General features: G+C 41.6%; 1 protein-coding gene across 11 annotated transcripts in view; it reads left to right on the plus strand.

Moving 5' to 3' along the window:
• Window positions 1–15,290, plus strand: part of ARID1B (AT-rich interaction domain 1B) — a 490,608-nt gene that overhangs the window by 231,635 nt on the left and 243,683 nt on the right. The window lies entirely within an intron of this gene.

The following is a 15,290-nucleotide window of genomic DNA, read 5'->3' on the forward strand; positions in this document are numbered from 1 at the left end:
ACTCGGCTTATAAATTGTTTTCTGATAACATCTTTATATATACAGTACAGAGGTATTTAGGCAGCACCAGTATTCTATATTATGCTTAATCCATAACCAAAGAGAAAAAAATGGAAAGGCTTGTGTGAGCATATTCTATTGTAAATCTCTGTCCTAAAGCACACAGCCAGCTAAGAAACTTTTCGTTCTCTGTGGGAGTTCATGAAAAATGTCTGGTGCTTTCCAGCTTTGAAAGTTATCTGTAACCCCGCTGTTGTGTGTGCTTGTAAGCCGTACTGTGATGCAATTGGCTTAATCATTACTATTATGTGGCGTTGCATGAAGTGAATTCAGTCTTGCAATTTGTCATGAAATAAATAGCAGCGCGATTTCAAACGCGCGGGCTCCATTCAGAACTAGAAAGGGAGAAAACCTTTCAAATGCATAAGTGGTATATTTATTTCCAGTCTGTGTAAGGAATTGCAAGTCATTTCTGTACTACTTAAACTGTGCTGAAAAGCCGAGGCTGTAGAGCCCATTGTTATGTTATTAGAACATGTTTTCCTTTCTTTCTTGGAGGTCACGCAGGATCAGAATTCACCGCGGTTCACATCGCTGTTTAGTGGAAAGCACAAGAACACCGGCTTTTTTTGTTGTTGTTGATTTCTCTCTGTTTTCCATTGAAACCTGAAGCAAACGATAAAGTAGCTGCAGTATCTTTGCTGAGCCTATTCATGAGCTGATCTTTATGGAGGGCAGCCATATTTAAATGTCCACAAAATCCAATGCAAATCTGTTGTGTATTATCTGTACATACGTAGGACCATTTCAGACGGGGACTGTTTGTGCATTTTCTGTTTCTGCCATCTGCTGGCTATTGGACATATTTGCAGTTGGGTCCACACAGAACATTGTGCGCCTTACTATATAAGGATGGATGTGTGTGACATTTGTAACTTGTATGTGTAACAACCCACCGCCCAGCGGCTGTGTTGTAGTTTATACCTCCTCTGTGTTCTGTCTGTATGTAGCCATCTCTGAGATACTAGTGTATATTCTTGGCAACAGTTAAAGGGCTTGTACCACAATTGACTTTAATCACCTATCCATAGGACTGGTGGGGGTCTTACTACTGAGACCCCCAACTGATCCTGAGAATGGTGGTCTTGTCTCCCCCTCTTTTAATTAGTGCAAGCTTGCTGCACCCACTCAGTGACATTGGGGTTGAATGGAGCAGCAGTCACACATGAATGGCTCTGCCACTCCATTCATTTCAGTGGGGCTGATGGAAATCCCCAAGTACAAGCTCTTGGTTATCTTTGGCACTACCGTCAATCTCCTCCTCGCTGCGGGGGGGGGGGGGGGTGCAGTCAAAAGGAGAGGGGACTTGGAAGCCCAGTTCTTCAGATTGGTGGGGGTTTCAGTGTTGAGACCCTCACTGATTAGGCTTAATCACCTATGTATGTCAGTTGTGATACCATCCCTTTAATTTGCCAACCACTATGCAGTAGTTAATGGAAGCCACACAGGAAGTCCATGGTATAGGCTCAATATATTAAATGATGTACTACCCCAGCATTCATTTTTTGGCACACATAAAAAAATTCTGATTGTATTGATCACATTTTAGTAATTGCAAAGCTGTTACATTTGTGTAATAAAGCCCAACTATTCCATTGTATCACAGGCTTAGCCCTGTATTGGTGAGTATATAAATCTAGTAACACGTGAATAGTGGCAATGATAAAGAAATCTGTACACACAGAATACCAAGTTGGAAGATAAATTGTATAAAATTTACTTGTTTGCTGACTAAGAATATATGGTGATCGGAGTAGAGCGGAGATGTGAAGTCTCATCAATCAGGATGTCAATTAAAGCAGCATTTGTATATTCAGACAATAAATGCATCAATTCTAATAAACATGCACTGTTGCCATTGGCTGGAAATGTGAAAGGAATGGTTAATTTAAAAAAATAAGTGAACTCTTAAACATTGCTATTCTACAAATGTGAACGCTGTGTGTGTGTACGTATGTAGAATATATATTCTGTAAAGTGTGTGTGTGCGATGATACTCCTGTGGCCTTTCCGCGATGATGATTGTGGAAAGGCTGCGGGATGGACAGCTTCTATTGACTTCGTTGGAAGCCTTCCACATGGAATCTGGCTCAAAATAGAGCATGCTGTGATTCCCCCCCCCCCCCCCCCCGGAAAATCGCAATTGATTTACTCTCGTGGGCATGGAAACCTACTTCTACATTGCATGCTTATGGCAGGTATTTGCTGCGGAATCCAAGGGTGGATGCCTGCTCCGCAGTCCACAGTGCATATCCCGCCATGTGCATTGGGCCTCAAAAAGGGTTTCCACGCAACAGCCACTTTCACAACCGGTATGCAGTGCAGTCTTGGCAGAAGCCTCTGTCCCGTCCGCTTTGTAGTGGCTAACTCTCATAATTGCAGGTGCAGATCTCAATAAAATCAATGGGACTTCAGCCTTCAATTATAAGCACTTGCTACTATATAGGTCTGCGGGAAGTCCTGGAGCTGCTGGCAGGGGTAAGTAGGGAGAGACTATAAGCTGCTCTACTTTTTACCATGAGGGACCCCATTTACATACATTTTACTTCTCAGACAACCCCTTTAAAAGTGGCCATATATTATATTACATATAGCTCAGAAAGGGACAGTGATAATGTGCACGTCTCTCAATTGCTTTACTTTGGCTTTTGTTGTGTTAAGATACCAATAGCTTTTTAATGGCTTCACAGAAAGTTTTCACACAAGTTAGTTTGCTACATGTGTAACTTGTGATATTTCTTTTCAAAAAGGCATCCACGTCCCAATTGTACTTGAATGAATGAATCATTCATTTAATCAATCATCACAACATCCTGTGGCATCCTGTAACTCATCAGTTTCCACAAGATACATAAATGCAGATAGTGAATAATGTATTGACATCTTGTATGACAAATTGTGTGAAGCGGATTCCTGTCAAACATGGCACTGAATGTTTTGCGTGTAGAAATGCGAGGTGTTCTCTGCTGACTTTCCCTGTACGTGTCTATAATAAGAAAGGGGTTTAGCAAATGCCTGTAATATATTCTGTTCCTCCCTGCAGTGAGGCGCTCGCACAGCTAACTGCATTTTCCTGTGATCAGAAAGAAAACGCTTCACACCTTCAGCATCCTGCTCATTCAAGTAGACTTTATACAGTAGACGGCGGAATGCGCTCTATCGGGGAATAAAAAAGCCGTCGTTTCAAGCCTGACGGAGCAATTGAAGTGAGAATTGAAAGTAGAGGGAGCAGCACTCCGAGGCCTTGTATAATACTGAAACACGCTTGTGCTACGCCGGCTTGTCTTCCCACTCGGCGCCTCCTGTTTTCTGAAAAGCTGAGCTTGTTGCTTTCAAAAAGTTGCTCATCCATGCAAAGATTTGGCATCGTACCACATTGCCCAGGAAAGGTATATTGAACAAAAGCATATCTATAGTGAATAGAAGTCTTCAGTGACAGCAGAACCATACAGAACACTTGGGGTCAATCCACATGCGGCAGACTTGTTGCAGAAATATTTGTGAATTAAAATACATTCGATACCTGAAGCGCCTGGATTCTTGCAGGCCCCATACAGATAGTTGAAGAAATGTCATCAACAAATCTGCGATGGTTGATTGAACCTTAAAGGGGGGTGTAGTTACAAGTGGAGTTGGCCATTTTAATGGGGAGAATTCCAAACGTATGAAATTTGTATGTACCATAGTTCTAGCTGTGCTCTTTCTAAGGGACCAGCCCAGTGTTAGCTTTATTAATGGCACAAAGTAGAACAAAGAAATGTGAAGTGTAGTCACATGAGATAACAAACACCCTATTGCGGAATCTGCAGTTGGTGTCTGTGTGGAGAAAATCTGATGAATTGAAAGGTGTGTACTGTACTTTAGCTTTTACCTTCACACTCGCGGATACAAATTGCTTATTCCGTGAGCGGAGGAAAAATCGCAACATGCTCTATTTTGCTGCGGACTCTGCGTGGACGACCTCCATTGAAATCAATGGAGGCTATCCGACCCGCAGTCCATATGCAATGAACAATACCGGGAATACAAATTTTAAACAAAGAAAATCAGTACTGCGCATGACAAATGGCGAGCCTCTGGGGTCATCCGTCTTCACATGGGTGTAAGCGTATTTGCGCGTGGCTGATGGCTGCATATTTGTGAAATGAACAATGCATTTTTGCATGCACATTGGCATATTTTACTGCACTATGCTCATTTTGCTAACAGCCACTGTGCTGTTCAGATTAACTATCAGCCACTGCTCTTTGTGGCTTAAAAACTGTGCTGTTAGGATAGAATCCATCCTGATGACGCTGCCAGAAGTTCTCTGACAGCAGAAACGCGTAGATGGATAGAATTTCTGACTAAAGTGATAGACATCTATACCTGGCTTTTATGCCAGAGCTATCATTTAGGCACATAACTACCGGGACCAACAATCTTAGTGTCCCTTAACAGCAATTTAATATAAAGAGTGACTACCTAGGTGATTGATATCAATAGTTTGGCCTTGCACCAAATCAACCACCTAGGACTTATACTGTTGGACACAGAAACCTAAGTGTCCTTTACAGCTATCTAAGAGAAGCTATTTATACTCCTAGCCTATTGATCTGCAGCATTAGTCCAGACTAATATTTTTGATCTATATCTTCATCCGAGATCACTATGTATCCGTCTTTGGACTTTTTAGAAGTTCTCTAATTATTTTATATCGATTCACACTGTGGTAGTTGATGAAAATCCTGCAATAGGTTATTCCCCAATGTGTGGGGCATACCTTGCATGACTCACTTTATCCACTATCCTTAAGTTAAACACAACACTTGTACTTGGGATGTACATCTACCCCTTGACGATTGTGGACATATATAAGCAATCTGCGTATGACTTCGATATACTTCTGAGCTTGGTGATATACTCACCGTGCTCAAGTCCGAGATAAGATTCCAGCACTCTATTATATATCTAGAGAAATACGTAGCCCTGTGTATGGCGGGAATACAGGGTTCTGGTTAATAATCTCCTCTGTGACTAGAACATCATAGATATACGTTACTATTCCCTTTCTCTCTATGTGAGAATACATAAGAACCTCCGATAGGGGAATATACTGATATCCTCTACTTTATAGAGGGGGGAGAACGAGTAATAGAAAATAACAACTAATTCTAACTACTCAGTACCTTACGGATATTGCAAGAGGGTATAAAGATTTTTCCCCTCAAGGAATTATCTTGGCCTATGAAAATAATTGATAAAATCAAAGAGACTTCTTCTTTATTACTATTCGAGCATAGTTTTATCTCATCACCTTATATCGCACTATATTGTTTTTCTTTTGCTTTTTTATCTTAATTAATAAAAGTTATATTTTATTCTATTTTTCTGTGGTTCCCTACAGTGAAATAGTACTGCGCATGACAAACGGCGAGCCTCTGGGGTCATCCGTCTTCACATGGGTGTAAGCGTATTTGCGCGTGGCTGATGGCTGCATATTTGTGAAATGAACAATGCATTTTTGCATGCACATTGGCATATTTTACTGTACTTTTTGTGACTGCAAGGCATGCTCATTGGTGAGCAGAAAACCGACACACCGATTTTTGAACGGACCAATTATTTCCAGATGTGTGTTTCCAGCAGAATAATGTTTCACACATCTACTTGCACACTCCCCTTTGGCTTCCTTGGGGACATTTAATGTGCAAATACTCAAGAAAAAAAAAATTACAGCACATTCTATACACATGTGAAATACAGAAATGTGAATGAACCCATTGAAATCAATGGATCTAATTCTCTGCGCATTGTGTGTGCAAAGACCCCCTTGTGAAGCCAGTCTAAAAGTAAGAAATCATGAAGTAGTGATGACTGAATACTTGATGTACTCTAGAATACAACAACTAAATATGGTCTCCAAGAACCGCTCAACGCCTACAAGGACAGCGCAGTCAGGTTTGTTCTGCTCTAAGAGCTTCAGACGAAGCTATATTAACCCCTTAAACGACAAGTGTACATCCCAACTTTGTAACCTCTCCAGCATTTTACAGTTCTACTTATATACAATGTGTGAATCTCTCATGACTTGTTCTCATTCACAGTTACAACTTGATACGGGTTTATTCACACGCAGCAGATTTATTACAGACCTTTCTGTGACTGACAGTCCATCCTCTACATGCGATGGGGATTTCTGGTTTCTGCGGTATACACAAGCTCTATTCAGATGAATGAGTGGAATGTTTCTGCAACATGTTTGCCGCGTATGTATTTACCGTAAGGCCTTGTTCACACAACCTGATTTTTCCAACATAGATCTGACACTTTAATCCACGGTCAAACTCGGAGGTTAATTTTCAGGCCAACCTGCATGTGAGTTTAGCCCCAGTCACTGTAGCTGATCTGCGTTCTGCAGCCGGGCACGGTTTCCCTGGGCAAATTGTATTGAGGACTGACTGGTCATTTTTTTTCCTCCTTTTCTTTTTATGATGCAGATTTGGAAATATGTGCTGTATGAACCGTGGGACGGATGTCACTAGTGTTCAAAAAAATACTAAGATGACACAAATTTTGCTGTGAGCTTGGATACTGATTACCGAAATCTGCTGCGGATTTTGTTGTGGATTTGTGGCAATTTTCTTTTGGATTTGTTATACAGATTTTGTTGCTTATTTTACCCCTCTCATTTGAAGGGGTGAAATCTGCTTTGAAAATTCGCGGCATAAATAGACATGCTGCAGCTGTAAAATACGCACCACAGGTCAATTTATGCTGAGGATTTTTTTAAATCTCCTTCACACTGCTAGTAATATAAATTGCTGCAGAAAATCCACAACAAGTGACCATACTATTACAGTGCCGAGCTACATTGACAATTCTGCTGGCTTCAGAGCTGAAATTCATTGCGGCCTACATATGTGCACAGCGTTTGCTCTGCTGATTTGCATTGTGGGAAGTGTAGTCTTTATGCTAAGGTATTAGTGATCTGTTTCCAGTAAGAATCACTAGAATTTTGAATGAAGCTCTGGACGATAGCAGGCTGCAAATGGGAATCGGTACATGATAACGAATGTAATATGTTTAAGGTAAAATGCAAAATTGCTGCAATTCTTGGGGGGGGAAAAACATTCTTGGCAAAACATTGTTTGAATATATCCTTCGAAAGTTAATGAGCTGTTTCTATAGGTTACATCTGCAATATGGTGCATAAAGGCGAACGCACTCTTCGACTGCCAGGCTCAGCTTTATTGTTTTTGTGTGTTTTTAGTGCCCTCGGAGCAGCACATGGCTTGTAACCCACTATTTGTAAATGAAATGGAAGCTGAAACATATCATGATATTGAACAGAACAATTGTGTCAAGCTTTACAAAAGCTTCAGTTCATTACAGCTCCGAGGCTGCTAACATATATATTTATCTTCTAACATCACACAATTATTGGAATGCTTGCTGTTGACTCCAGCAAGCAGAAGCACCTTGATGCCGCTGTTTAGTTTTTTCCGTTACTAATTTGTATTTTTACCTTGTCCTTAATTTATGGAGGCAAAATGTTGATTGCACTAAAAGGCCAACAGACTCTCTCTGTGTAGACGGCAGCTAACCTGATATGACAGGCTGGAGAAATGCTTTGAAGTTTGGAGTAAATTTTAATTATCTTGATGAATCTAGCAAATAAGCGGCTCTGTGATATGAAAGGTTGCCTTGTGTTTCCTTATACACAGTAGAGAACAGTTGGATGTGACATGTCAAGTGTTCTCATTGCCACGGCACAGGCTCCCATTGCCTTGCTAAGTTAACCCCTTATAAAGAGGCTTGTCATTGTTTACATCATACGATTCTCTTCTTGCTCTTTGTGAACCTACACGAATATATTGGTTAACATTCATTCTCTTATGCAGTCTTACTGCAGAAGTAATTCCCTTCACCTCATTCTGATAAGCTTGAAAAGCTTCTGGGGATTCAAATTCGCTTAATATGCTTCATAAAGTAATGACCAACAATCTACCAATACCGCTATATAATCCAAGTACAGATGTCTCTGACAAACCCCAAAAGTATTATCCAATAAAACACAAAACATGCCAACAAATCTTCATTTCTTTATATAATTAATACTCTGCAGACGTGTACAAACAAGAACAACATTTGGTGCAATAAGCATCGACTAGACAAGTGGTAAGCTGGCAGATTTCTTGACGACGCGTCACCGATGCTGCACCAAATGCTGCACTGTCCCTGCTTGCACGTTTAGGCTGGGTTCACACAGGATTTGCTGCGGAAAATCGGTCGGGAACTTCACTGCAGTAAATCTGACTGCGGCTGCTAATCCCAGGTTATTAACCGGCCATGTGGACAAGATTTGTCAAAAATCTCGTCCACATGGGATGGCCAATCTGTCGCAGCAAAGCTGGCGTTGCGGCATGGATTCCCCGCCCGCCGCATGTCTTTTTTTTTTTTTCTGTTGCAGCTGTGCTCTTTATGGGAGCACCAGCCGTAACAAAACCCGCGGCAAAGATTTCCCGCCGGAAATCTCGCGTTTTTTCGCTGTGGCAAAACCGCAAGATTTCTGGCAGGATTCCGCCCTGTGAGAACCCAACCGGATAGTGAGTGATTTACACTCATTGTCAAAACCCAATTCCTCACCTAGTTGTGTGTGTGTGTGTTATATAAAATATAGTTCCATACATGTTCTATTGGCGAAAAATCTGGCAGACAATGTTGTGGGGACATTCCTGTTACCCCCTTGTGTGTGCAGCTGAGCATTATCCTGCTGCCTCGTGGAAGCTGCCATGAGGCTGCAGGATGTCTAGAACATATCGCTGAGCGGTTATTGTCCCTCGTACCACTACTAGGGGTGACAGACTGCGATGAAACCCAGACCATTACACTGCTCCACAACAAAGGCAGGATTGAGGTGCTCACCCCGAGGTCTTTCAGACATGGACAAGGCTGTCATCAGTGCTCCCCCTCTAAAACTCTGGTAACGGGATGAAATCTCTTTGCAGTGTCATAGAAATGTCTAGTGGTCAACGAGCTCCACACAAGTGGAAAAAGAGGTCACTACACACAAGGAACCTCTGAGAGCCTTTTGTAGGCCAAGGGGGAACCACTTTTAGGGTGTCAGGTGACAAGATCATTCATCTCCTCACGCCACAACTCTAATCATTTACATAGCTACCTGAGATGAAACTGCATGCCAAATTTTGCAGCAAAATGACAACTTCCAGAGCAGGAGTGTTTTTGACAAAAATGTGTATTATAAAAAGGAATGAAGATTAATTGTTGCACACATGACTGTATTTATAGTCTGTCGTTGGACCCTTCTGCTTATGCAAAGGAATCCCTATACGGAAAAAAAATAAAAATATGTCCGCCTGCACATGGGCGGAAATCCCGCGGCAGGATTTCCCACGGGATTTCCGCCGCTCAAAGCCTGCATAGGAGTGCATTACAATACGCACTCCTATGCAGACGGCTGCGGTTTGGCCGCGCGAAATGTCGCACGGCAAACAAACGGCGGCATGTCCTATTTTTGTGCGGGGCTCGCAGAGCCTCGCACAGATACGTCACTCACCTGGCCGCCGGCTCCGGTCTGCGCATGCGCCAGCTGCCCGGCAGCCGGCACATGAAAGAGCCGGGGCCGCCAGGCGCGGGTGAGTACGCGCTCGTCTCTGCAGGCGCTCGTGTCGGGTCCCGCGGCGAGAATTCTCGCCGCCGGATCCGACTCGCTCGTCTGCAGGCGACCTATGAGGGAATTGCTATATATGTAAACTGGCACAAATTGATCAAATGTAAGCTCATACTTTTTAGCTTTTCTAGTTTTATTTTGCTTACATGATATATTCAGAATTCTGTAATTTCCACTCTTTGGTCTGTTAGTGTCGCTCCCTGCTCCCCTGGAAAGAGATCACGTCCTGATCTTATGCAATGAGTTGTGCTCTGTGTCAGCAGTCTATGTTCAGCATATCTAATGAAGGTTGTGCTCCGTCCTCGCCGTCCGCCTTCTCACATGAACAGAATTTTGATAAATGAGCTTTAGGTTTGATGGGAGCCTTGGGTTTTGGCATTGACTGGTGGGTATCTCTAGGGGTTTTGGCATGGAAACCAGCAAGTGTGAAGGTCCACTTTAGACTGCAGCTCTCGAGCGCCCTTGCTTGTTCTCAATGTCAGCTGTAACATTACTAAGTCTTGCTGCGTTGGGTGGGACGCCTTGTATTTTTGCAGCAGAAAAATTCTCTTCGGATATCAAAGTTCATTTGCGGTTATTTCCTTTTTCTCCTGCTGCTGGTCACCACTTGGACATTTCAGTTTACATAGTTAGATTTTTTTTTTCTCGTAGTCTGCAGAATGAATGCCATTTGTTTATGGATTGAAAACAGTTTTACATTATTTTACATGTACATTATGTTCCATGAAAAATACAGATTATAGTCAATGCAGCCTATAATTCTTAACACTTTCTGTTTTTACACTTACTAAAAAAGTTTCTATCCCCAGATATTCCAGGACTAATGATAGAATAGCGCCACCTGCTGTCTCTATTCTGTGTCCAGCTCCGTAATTGCTCTACCTGCTTCTCTGCTGCAGTGTGTAGACCCGTGCCTCACCAGGTTTGTCCACTGTGGAACATTCAGCCTCCTTGTTCTTGATAGAATTCACTGGATTGTTCGCTCTTGCAGCCCATTTATACAGGCATATAAAATGTTTGTTCAGTCATTCACATTGACTGTACCACTGAATTACATGTGCGCTGTTTACACGTAACAAGCTGCGAACGGTGATTTATATAACTGCATAAAATAAGCCAACAAATTGTCATTCCTCGTTCAATTGTTCGCCATGTTTACACTGATTATTCAAATTTGCATGATCCAGCGATTTTTGAGTTTTGTGTAGGAGGGCCCTTACTGAGGTGGATGGACGCGGGCTCTCCATTAGAATCAATAGGTGGCGCTATTCTAATATTAGTCCTGGAATATTTGGGGATATAAACATTTTTTTATAATGCTGAATTTAAGTCTAAATGTATTTTCTTGGGATAACTCCTGTAACCCCTGTACCAGCAGATGCTCCCTGGATTGTGCAACACGTGGGAAATTTAGGTTTCAAATAAAACCTTTTTCCTTTGATCATTTTCCCCATTTTTTTAGTATGACTCTCCATAAGTTACAATGTATCCAGTGCAGTGTAAAATATATTGCTGACACCTTACAGCACATTCATATGGGAAGTTTCATGTGCGATTTCTGTGTGTCGCGAGATGCACAGGAATCACACGTGTAAAGAACCCAATATATTAAATTCCTTAATTTATATGGGTGTGATATCTCTGGCGGTGTTTGACATGAGATAGAAAAATTGCAGCATGTCCTATTTTATGTTAAAGAATTGCCCATTCTTCCTGATGGGAGCAAAACAATCGCATCGCACTCGCATGTAAATGTGGGAATTAAGGGAGTGAGATGCAATTGTCTTTTTTTTTATTTTTATTTTTTACTATTGGAACATGCGGTTTTTACATGCGTGTTTGTGTGTAAAACGATATACGTTTTTCTCACAGAATGCATTACATTTGCAAAAAAAAAATATTAGGCTTACAAGTGTGGTATCAGTTGGTTCCTCAGACCAATACTGCAGTCACCCGTGTAATTGCCCCTCACTTGTGGAAACTCCTTTTTGTACACTCGCGCACGGCTCCAATATAGCACCAATATATTCCACAACACTCTACAAACCAGACGGTACAAGCAACACGGAGGGGAAGGGGCTGGTGCACAAGAGCTTAAAGTAACTCTCACCATGTTCTTGTAGCCGTCACTGAGCTTACGATACGGTACGTAAGCTAGTGCCTGTTACTCTGCTGTGTGGATTTGTGCAGTAGTTAAGGGGAAACTTGCATTCTGTGAGTAGCAGGCAGACACAGAACTAGTCCTACATATTCATGAGCTGAAGGCTAGCCACACCCATCCACCCCCCAGCTAATTGTTGGCAGAGCTCTCTCTCTATTCACTTTAATAGGCAGGGAGCTGTCAATCAGTGGCTAGAGGGTGGGGTGAGTGTGGCTAGGCTGCAGCTCATGAATATCTAGGACTACTTTTAGGTAGTTTATGCATGTGCTGCTACTGATAAAAGGCAAGTTTCTCCCAAACTACTGCATGCATACACACAGCAGACATATCACTATAATCAGTGTGACAGACACGATCTTATACTGCCCTCAGAGGGGGGTGCAGAAAGATAATGACACATAGAGCTGTATAACTATACCATTTTAAACAGACTGTTTACAAAGAGTTTTATTTTTATATGCATCTATTGCCAAAAAAGGAAACTTAAAGGGGTTGTCCCGCGCCGAAACGGGTTTTTTTTTTCTTCAACCCCCCCCCCCCCCCCCCCCGTTCGGCGCGAGACAACCCCGATGCAGGGACGTAAAAAAAAACCGCTCAGCGCTTACCTTAATCCCCGCGCTCCGGTGACTTCTATACTTACCTGCTGAAGATGGCCGCCGGGATCCTCTTCCTCCGTGGACCGCAGCTCTTCTGTGCGGTCCATTGCCGATTCCAGCCTCCTGATTGGCTGGAATCGGCACGTGACGGGGCGGAGCTACACGGAGCCCCATTGAAGAAAGCAGAAGACCCGGACTGCGCAAGCGCGTCTAATTTGGCCATTCGACCATTTTAGATGGCGAAAATTAGGCGGGCTCCATGGAGACGAGGACGCCAGCAGCGGAGCAGGTAAGCGAAAAACTTTTTATAACTTCTGTATGGCTCATAATTAATGCACAATGTACATTACAAAGTGCATTATTATGGCCATACAGAAGTGTATAGACCCACTTGCTGCCGCGGGACAACCCCTTTAATGGACAAGTGTTTTGGTGTTGACAAGGGTGGTGTTAATTATCATTTTTCATAATATATTTACACATACACACTATATATCAAATTAGTATTTATTTTTTTTACACAAAATGACCCTTTAATCCCGGAACTGTGCGACTCGCCATCACGCGCACTATTGGCATAGAGTTGGACCTGCCTTAAATGCTGGTAAGTTTTGTGCACGGCTTTATAGCGTGTATAAATTATAGAAGGACATTCTTGTAAATAGCTGGTTATTACTCAGCGGGGAGCAGTAATATCTTTAATACTCTAAGTAAGCAGAGACAGTGTAACTTTTTCGATCCTTGAGAACAATATAGCTGAACTGCCTGTCTGAGATCTTTGCTCTGCTATATACTATAGCGTGTAGGACTCGTGCCAAGTGTACTTTGTCAAGCTCAGGGACTTCACAAGAAAATATAAATCAAAACAGCTTGGAGGATTTATATGGTAGTTCTCAGAATCCCCTGAATAAATTAGATCTTTAGTTTGGCTGAATAAGGTTTATACGTTCAGCACGGCCATAAAATAAAATCTCAGCACAGTTTGATTACTGCAGCTATACCCTTTAGACCTGGATGGGATATGACACTGTTCCCCGAACACTGCAACAAATTTGGAGACAAATCCGTTCCTGGAATCAAAACACATAAAGAAGGAAACCTGTTGACAGAGAAATCTCTTACTTATTTATGTTCTTAATTCACTTGTGATCTCGCTCTTCTAAAGGCAGGATTTACAAAGCACGTTTCATTTGGTGTATGGACGCAGTCTAAGGCTCAAATTCACTATTAGGAAAAAGAAAGCAAAATGGAATTTAAATATCTGATTATAAATATAGATGTGCATTACCCCCTTCTAGAACAAATAAGGTGTCTTCCAGTCTTGAGATGTAATATGGAGGCTAAAATGTGGCTCTATTATTATGGACATTTGAGGGAAGGCAAAAGGTTCAAGTAGTTTTTGGTCCTGATGACAATCTTCATATATTTCTATTAATGGCAGTATTGTTTTAGTTAGTTGCTGACCACCTCTATTTCCTGGCATGGTCAAATATCTGCCATTTACTGGATGCAGGCATATAAGCAGTGGGAACTATAACTGCATCAGTTAACATTATATAATATTCCAATTGATTCGTACAGATGCACTTGTGAAAATGTGTGCATGACATAAAGGAAATGATTATAACCTGGTAGGCTATAGACATGGAGGACTGCCAGGCAATACTGGCTGAAGTCACGGACAAGAGCAAGACCTGTCTGAACTGCCACTCTGGTTTTATCCTACAAGTTTGCCGGGTTGGTGATTAGAGTGGCTTTCGCCCAATTATGCTGTGATTATTCTGCTGCACTATAATTGACTGGGGAGATATGCTAATACCTGTCATTTGGGATGATAAAAGATGAACGGAGGACGCAATGCATTATTTAGCTGGCTGTGTGATAGATGAGGGATGTGCAGAGTGCTTTAATTGCTGAGAAGAGAGGTTAAGCTGAACGAAAGGATGAATTAAAAATGAGTTTTTTTCCCCCATCAGTTGAATAAAAAATGGAAAATGTTTTCAAAATTGTTTCCAATACACAAAAATCTCCTTGCTTATTTGATATTGAATGTTTCAATAAAATTCACATTTTCTTTAATAGAGATGATTTTGCAAGATGTTATTTGATTTGAAGAGCATATCAATGTAGCAAAGAGATGAACGCAAGTATGAAGAGTGACACTGCTTGTTCAGGGACAGCGCTGAACGTTGTGTTTTATTGTGATTGCTGTGACATATTATTGGAATAAGTGGATTCCACCACTCTTGAATAATATCATGATCTTAGTCCTTTCTTACAAGAAATGAAATTGCTATAGAAGTAATTAACATGTAGGGCAAGTTACTGTAAACATCGATACAATCATCACGATTATCCTTATACAGTAATTGGCACCTTTCTATACATAATCTACATTTATAAAGGTGGAAGCCCTCCCATACTGATATAAGGCACTGACTAACTGGCTCGCCACTAATTCTCTAACTTTACGGTGTCGTACAAACCTGAAATTTGACATGACTATTCTATAGGAAAATAGGAAAAGTAAAGGGGTCGTAACTTGATTATTCAATTCTAAATGCAAAAGTAAGTGACCCCCCTATGTAACGTAACTGACACACATCTGTACTGCACAAACGTGAAATTTGGCACGAGCATTCTTTGTCCTAAATAGGAAAAGTTAAAGTGGTCGCAGTTTCAATATTAAATTCTAAGCATGAAAATCCACAATACATAAGATAGTTATTTTCTCAGAAACCACAAAGCTTAGGGAAACGATTTGTATATTGGCGAGAATCTACCCAATATGTATATACTG

The sequence above is a fragment of the Eleutherodactylus coqui genome, chromosome 3, assembly GCF_035609145.1.
Source record: "Eleutherodactylus coqui strain aEleCoq1 chromosome 3, aEleCoq1.hap1, whole genome shotgun sequence".
Taxonomy (NCBI): Eukaryota; Metazoa; Chordata; class Amphibia; order Anura; family Eleutherodactylidae; genus Eleutherodactylus; species Eleutherodactylus coqui.